The 8,109-nt window shown below is 43.5% G+C and overlaps 1 non-coding gene across 1 annotated transcript; it reads right to left on the reverse strand.

The window, feature by feature from the left end:
• Window positions 1-2,199: 2,199 nt before the first annotated feature.
• On the reverse strand, window positions 2,200-2,303 carry LOC112477217. Its single transcript, XR_003045358.1, has one exon. It is a non-coding gene; the product is annotated as a U6 spliceosomal RNA (small nuclear RNA).
• Window positions 2,304-8,109: the final 5,806 nt, after the last annotated feature.

The raw sequence follows: 8,109 nt of genomic DNA on the forward strand, positions 1-8,109 counted from the left end.
GTGAAGACAACAGTACTTGAGTGGACAAACTTTGGTCTGGGAGTCAGAGACCTGAGGTCTCACGCTGACCGTGTGACCTTGCTCAAGTCACTCTCTGTCCTGGGCCTCAGCTCCCTCATGTGAGAGGAGTCGTGGTGATTAGATGACCTCTCAGGCCTTCCAACAGAAAAATTGTCACCTTTCATTTTCACAGGGAGCAAAGAGAAGCTGCCTCCTCATATTCCCAAACACTTTTTGTCAGCTGCTCAAACCAAGAGCAAGGTGCCTACTGTGAGGCTGTCTGATCGTCCCTGCTTCACTCAAACCATTAACCTCATGATAACGTTCTGGGGGCATCAGGTTATAACAAGGACATAAAAATTACAAGCTGCATTTGTCATTGACTTCACAGCCTTGAACGACCCTGCTGTCTCCTTAAGCAGATGGGAAGTAATCTCATGGCTGAAGCTTAGGGAAAGGAATTGTCTGGAAGGCCTTCTGCACAGAGGAAAAGAGCAAGCAAGGCCTGTCGCAGCAGGCAGTAGGCTGGTGTGACAATAAAGTAGGTGCAAAATGAAACACTAAAACACCCAATAAAAACCTAAGTGCTTCATCACCAATACTAATGAAAATATATGATTGTCTAATAAAACGCTCCATGCCGGCCTCTGTTATTAACACTCGTTACTGTTATCATCTCTTTCTCGGGAAGGGCGACCTTCTATCCCAAATGGCCCATGGCCCGAGGAATTCACTGTGGTGGGGGGAGGGGGGTGCGGGGGCGGGTAATGTTTAGCCAGAGCACCCCACAGGAGAACACAGTTGAGCTGGGATTCAACAGCAGCTGCCTGGTTCTAGGGGTGCTTCCTCAGGCAAAAGAAATAAGAGCAGTGGCTGGTGAGCCAGCTAGAGCAGGAAAATCAGAGGTGCAATCTATCTCAAATATGCCTTGCTGACTAGGGACATGCCAGCTGGCTTATAAACCCACGATACAGAACCTCGGGGCATTGCATACACTTCAGGAAGCAAAACGGGCTTTTTATTAGACATGAAAGAAAGAATTGAATTGTTTTGCCTCTCCTTAGCTCGTCTCCTTTGATGAGTATGTCATCCATTGTTCAAAACGGAGTCACCAAGATCATCTAAAAGATGAAATTCCTGAGTAATCTGTAGCCGGACGTTCAGAAGCAAGCTTCGTGTTAAAATGTGTATACTGATTGCACTTACACAGTATTTTATCATTTACGAAATGTCTGAGACTTGATAACACCAGCTGTCACCTCCAACAAGGGTATGATCTCATTTGATCTTAAAATGGGAGAGGTTGGCAATATAATTATTCTAAAATTTACTGATGAGATTTAGAGTGGTCGGTTAAATTATTAAAGCTCTCATTGCTGTAGGTGTCAGAGCTGAGCCCCAAACAATGATCTCCGATGACTTAATCTGGTGCCCTGGCATTGCAAAGTGGAGATGCTGTACCCAAAGGTCACCTTCGTCCTAAGGATGGCTACTGAATATAAGCTCAAAGCCACATTGAATACTATTCAGAAACAAACGGATTTGTGGGATGGCGATGGGGTCCTGAGGGAGCCCGGGGCCTCCATACAGAGGAAGTGGACGGAGCTACACTAAGAGGCGGGACTTCCTGCTCCAGAGCAGCCCCTCGGTGCTCTGGTTGTCTGACGCAGCACGTCACGCATGAACATTTGTCACTTTGGGTCCTGGAACGTTTTTCACTGCATTGCCAAACTGGGCTTTTCTTTTACCTCTGTAAGATGAGAAGATGGGATTAGATGGCTTTTGAGGTTTTTTTTTTTTGGATCCAATTCTTCCTAGCTCTACTTTGCAATTATAGAAAGGCTTAAGTGGTACTAAAGTGGGGAAACGACATTCAAGCTTAAAGGAGAAAAAAGTGCAGATCTAGTAAACAACTATTATTTACTGGGAGCTGTTCATATATTACCTCATTTAATCATTGAACAACCCTCTAAGGTAAATACTATTGTCACCATTTTATTTTATTTTATTTTATTAAAAATTATGGGGGTGACATTGATTAAGAAAATCAAATACGTTTCAAGTGTATCATTCTACAATAAGTCATATATATATTGCATTGCGTGTTCACCACTCGGAGTTAAATTTCCTTCCACCACCAAATGTTTGACCCCTTTTACCCTGACCTACTCTTCCTCTCCCTTTCCCTCTGGTAACCACGAAAACATGGAACACTTCACGAAATTGCTTATCGTCCTTGCACAGGGGTCATGCTAATCTCTGTACCGTTCTGATTTTAGTATACGTGCTGCCGAAGCGAGCACCTATTGTCGCCGTTTTAAACACGCAGGATTTGAGTCTGATACAAGTTAAGAAATTTGTTTATTCCACTCAGTGGACGTTTGGGGATCTGCCCAAGGCCTGGGCTCTTCTCATTATATCACACTAGTTCCCCGTGACAGCTCTGCCTTGAATTTCCTGGTCTCTGTTAGAAAGACCCTCAAACCTTAAACTCTATTATCTAGCTTACGATGGCTCTCTTCTCATAACTTGCCTCCCAGTGAAGGCACTTTATTACTGGCTATATTCTCAAACCCATTTTTTCTTTCCAACCACTACAATTTTCACAAGCAGAGGGGCGTTGTTAACTCAAGTTTTCCTCGCTAGACTTGACGTTGGCTGATTGCATTTTGCTGACATGCACTCCTCCTGCTGTGTTGCTGAGACAGTCCCCTATCATTTCTGCATCCCAAACTGGCAGGGTGTGTGGCTTTGCAGCATCTTTTTTTTCCACTCCAGAAAGAATAGGATAGAACTGCTTTATGGATGAAAATAAGAGTCTCATATAATGAGAAATCCAAATTATTGCTTTCCTACATGGAAGAGAAGAAAAACTTATGAATTGTTCTTTCAGTCTTCCCTCCCTCTATCCTGTTTTTCCCATTCCTCTCTTTTCCTTATCTTTTTTTGAGTGTATATCATTTGAAAAGCACAGTTCTATAAGCATGATGAAAAAGTATATAAATATTGAAAGACTTGTTCATGGTTCTCCAAAGGCCCATTCTGTGGGTTTAAATACGGCATTTAAATATGGAGTGACTTAAAACTTTTCAACAAATTACTGGAAATTTTTGCATCCGATTCACCAGTCACCTACTGGAGCTTTTAGAATCGAAGGCACAGGTGACTCGAGAGGAAATGGCCTCTGGCCATGGGGCCTAAGGAAGAGACCAAGCTGAGAGAGGGAGCCATGGCAGAGGTGAGGGCTGGGCTCTGGAGCGGAGAAGCGCTTTGGAGAGAAGACTTAGAGAACTCTGGGGATTGTTGAGCACAAAGGGTGAGATGAATGATGAAGGTGTTTGGTTTCAAAAGCAAAGCTTGCCCTTTCCCAGTTTGGTATGGAACCAACACAAGGACTGTGCAGGTGTCTGCAACCAGGAGAGAACTGGATATCATGACTATGAGATAATAGAAAATATATGTGTGTGTGTGTGTGTGTGTGTATGTCTCTGTCCCCATTTCCTGGCTCAGCTCCTAAAAGTCCTGTCATGTCGTAAGCGATAAGAGCACTAGGAGCATCTTTTGTTCTAATATTTGGTATTTGATCCCAGTTCTTGACACAGTGTTCCTAACTTCTTTAGAATTTCTTGGGTGACAGCAGTGTTTTTTGTTCTAATGAGGTGACTCTGGATGGATAAGGGCTGGTCACCAGAAACACAAAGCTCTGATAAGAAGCTTGGACTTTTCAATTCCCCTTTCCCATTCTCCAAAGAGGGAAGAGGAGATGGAAATGAGTCAATAACTGATCATGCCTATGCGATGAAGCCTCCATAAAATCCCACAAGCAGGGGTTTCGAAGAGTTTCCAGATTGGTGAACATATGGCAGTGCTGGGAAAGTGGCACCCCCAGAAAGGGCATGGAAGCTCCGTGCCCCTTCACGCATACCTTACCCTATGAATCTCTTCCATCGGGATGTTCTTCTGTATTTTCATCATACCTTTTATAATAAACTGGCAGACAGTAAGTAAACAGTCTTCCCGAGTTCTAAGAGCCACTCTAGCAAATTAATTGAACCCGAGTAGGGGATCATGGGAATCTACAATGTATACCTGATCCAACAGAAGCACAGGTGACAACCTGGGCCTACAATTGGCATCTGAAGGGGGACAGGAAGTCTTGTAGGACTGAGGCCTTAACCTGTAGGATCTGATGTTCTCTCTGGGTAGATAGTGTCAGAATTAAATTAAATCGGAGGACACCCAGCTGGTGTCACAGAATAGCTGGGTGTGGGGAAAACCCCAAACATCTGGTGTCAGAAGAGTTGTAAGTGTGGCAGTAGTGTGAGAGCAATGGAGAAACACAGGAGAAAGGCTGAGTTTTTCCCAAATCAATGACCTAGAATAGAGTAGAGGGTAATATTTGTGGAAGAAAACCTTTCCGAGTAGTGAATGGTTGATGTGTAATGGTTAAGAGATACTAAGACACAAGAAGCCTGTCTTAGATGAATGATGTGGCCTAAAGGGGATCTCAGTGTCCTTTAGTCCTTGCAATTAGGTCCGGGGATCCCCTGAATTAAAATCCAGTTGACTTCATTCTGGTCCTACTAATGATCTGTGATCAAGCTGAAGGTGCTAGCTGTCCTAGGACACATAGAGGCCACTTTGTCTCCCTCGTGAATCAGGCGATCTTCGCAAGGCAATGGTACTTTTAAGGTAATGAGTAGGTAATGTCATGAGGCGGCAGTAAGCTGAGGAAGGACAGCCAGAAGTGGCTGCGGATATAGGCGGGGATGGGCTGTGAAAGCTCCTTTTAGGCATTCACTCGTCAACAAACATTTATGCAGTGCCCACCACGTGAGTCATCGATTTAAACACTTTGCTGCTTTTGAGCAAACCTTATCTTTTCTGTCTCAATTCACAACTAGAGCGTAGGGGCTTTAGGACAAAAAGAAAGACATGGGGAGTCCGCACAAAACTGACTGCACACAAGCACAGAATTTTCAGAGCGCCATTCTTTTGGTCCGCATTCGTTGAGATCTATTCCGGTCAGGTATCATGCTAAGCACTGTAAGAAAAAACAAAGATGAATAAAACATACTCTTCGTCCTTGAGGATCTCACAGCCTAGTGGATAAGGCAAACGAATAAGGAAAGAAGAACAACATAAAATGATACATTTTGAAATAGAGAGGTAGAGAATGAGCTTGGGAGAAATCATGGCTGCCGGGCAAGAAGTAGGAATCTAGGATTCTGTCTGGAGCTTGGCAACTGACAGCCAGGACCTGAGAGCAATGTCTGGAACGGAGGGGGACCTGTAACCTGGCCAGGAGGGGAGAGGGGTTGTGAGCAGTACGGTGGGGATTCAGGGACCACTGAGCAAAGCGTTAGGCCTTTCTAGTTTTGGGTGTTTTATTTTGTTTGATATAGTGAAGAGTCAGCCATTTAAACATAGTGTCATAGCGTTTAAAAAAATCACAACCCCCAGAAAGATTAAGTGACTTACAGCCATTCGGTCAGAGACCGCCAGAACCAAATGACAGCCACCAGTCAGACTGTCTTCAGACTGCTAACAGAAACCATTCGAAGGCAGGTCAATGAGGGTTGTAAACTCACCAGCCCTTATTTCTGTAAGGGTCTGCCTGTTTTAAATGTTCTCCTAGTGCTTAATAAATGTTTACTATTAGTAGTAATAATAATATCTAAACAAAATTCCTGCATCATGCGATAGCTGCTGTACCAATTACAATCTTCCTCTTATCTAAACCCCGAGTTCTTCTGTGTCAACCAGGCAATCAATTGAAATGTGATTTGAGGAGACAGGGGAGTAAGTTCTATGCCCTTGTGTGGAGGGGACCCTCTGGGGGCAGAGGACAGACCAAGGTGAGAAGGAGCGACAGAGCATTTCTGGTATGGCAAACAAAGTCTTTACAAAACTTGGTCCACTGAGATCCACTGCTTTCTTTTTCTCAGCTGTAGAATTGACCCAGTTGGGTGGAAAGATGCATTTACTTCCTAGGAAACAAGAACATGTTTCTGGAGGTTGACTAATGTCTTACTTTTTTGCTCTGAAAACCCCCGTGTAACCCACACTCATTAAGTGAGGCTTCCATCATACACCCCAAGCAAATGAATTTGACTTAAGATTTTAATAGCTATGAAAATGCAATTATCTGGAATTAACATTTGGGACATATATGACCTTCACCCCACAGACACCTTTTTCTAAATTGTCTAGATAATGCCGTTCTGGGTAATTTTGGCGGAGGAAAATACAACCATTAGGGTAAACCAAATGGTTGGCCTACCTCTGCTTTTCCACAGGAAGTCAAGGCCATCCATGAAGTTCAATGTCAGAGCCTGGCAGAAAACTCTGCTGGCAGCTGGTGCTTAATAAATGCTGATTCACTAGAATGGCACTGCTTTCCTGCCAGTGTCTGAGAGAATAAGTCCTTCTTGCTCAGATGAGCCATTCTAAACAGTTGTGTCGGTCACATGGAACCATTTTAGCAGTAAATCTTATTGAATTTCTACTAAGTTCAAGAAACTAGGATGTATGCTAAAAGGTTAATAGGAGAGAGTTCCTACGTTTTAGGAGTCTACATACTAGACTTAGAAATATAAAAAGTTAATAAACTTCACAAATAATTAAATGCTAAGATACTTGAACACGTTAACTGCGTAATAAACGATAAGGTGGTAAATGCTATGAAAAAAATGTCAGGTGGGAGGGGCTGGATTGACGTTTTAAATCCTGGGGGACGAGAAGCGGTCAGGGTAGGCTTTCTTTAAAAGGTGATAGCTGAGCAAGAACTTGAAAGAAGTGGGAAAGATGGCCATGAGGATGTGGCAGACAGCGTCCCAGTTAGAAGGGACAGCCAGGGAACAGATCTAAGCAAAGCTCTAGGAGGAGGCGGGTGCAACTGGAGCAAGGGAGGAAGAAGAGCAGGCGAGGTCCACAAGGAAACTGGAGATTGTGTAGGGCCCTGGAGGCAAATGTAAGGACCTCGGCTTTTGCTCTGTGTGAAATGAGGAGCTGTCGCGGGAATTTCAAGAAAAAGAGGATGCGACCTTAAGTTCTGAAAAGGTGCTTCGGGCTGTTGTGTTGAGGATGGACCCTGGGAAGGCAGAGGTGAGGCATGGCCACCTGTTAGGCAGCATTGCCGGGATCCAGGGGAAATAACGTGCTAATGGCTTGGAACAGAGGCAGTAACGGAGATGGCGAGACGTGGTCAGGTAACGGATACACTTTGCAGGTTGCGTGTGATCGGGTTTCAGTGTGCAGTGGGTGGCCTCAGCATGTATGATTTGAGAAGGACTTCAAGGATGAAATGGAGCTTTAGCTGGATCTTTGATAGAGTAAGATTTGTGAAAAGATTGGTGAAAAGTAACAGGGAAAGCGTATCATATAGCGGAAAAGGCACAGCAGCCAAAAGTACAATTGACTTTTAGAGGATGGTAGGTAGATTAGTTTGGCTGGAGTTAAAGGTTTAAGAAGATTAGTGAAAATAGATTGAAACATGGAAAGTCCAAAACACATAGTTTTACAGGTCCTTGTTGAATGAGCCTTGGTCCCTGGGCGGCCTTATATTACTTTTCAAATCCAAGAACCCCAGAAAGGGAACGTCAGACCGATGTCACTCCCCAAAGTTGTTGTCCATGGCAATGCTGACAAATTTCCTGAGTACTTCCACTGGGCTTCTTTCTTAGTTCAGAATACCCACTTCATCTGGGAGCATTTTTTTTTTTTTGAAGATATCTCAGTACTGAACTGAACCTCCTGCCTTCATGTAACTTTTAGCCTTTGACTCTAGTTCATTTGTAATGATTAGTCATTAGATCATTTATGTGAGAGACATTTATTAACTGTCTACTAATACAAAATAAGGAAGAGAATTAACATTAGTTGAGTTTCTTCTTGGGACCACTGACTGTGGAGGCTATTTTAATTATCTCATTTAATAATCCTAGTAATCCTATAATGTAGCGGAACCTCAAATCAAAGCATCCCCCCTAATGGAGGGTGTATATAAGAATGCGTATGGAGGGAGTTTGTAAGAGACAGAACAATAGGTCTTTTCATAAAGGATTAGAGTTTTCCCAGGAAAGAGCAAGTAATTCAACATTTTCATCT

Source organism: Pteropus alecto, unplaced genomic scaffold, assembly GCF_000325575.1.
Source record: "Pteropus alecto unplaced genomic scaffold, ASM32557v1 scaffold160, whole genome shotgun sequence".
Classification (NCBI taxonomy): domain Eukaryota; kingdom Metazoa; phylum Chordata; class Mammalia; order Chiroptera; family Pteropodidae; genus Pteropus; species Pteropus alecto.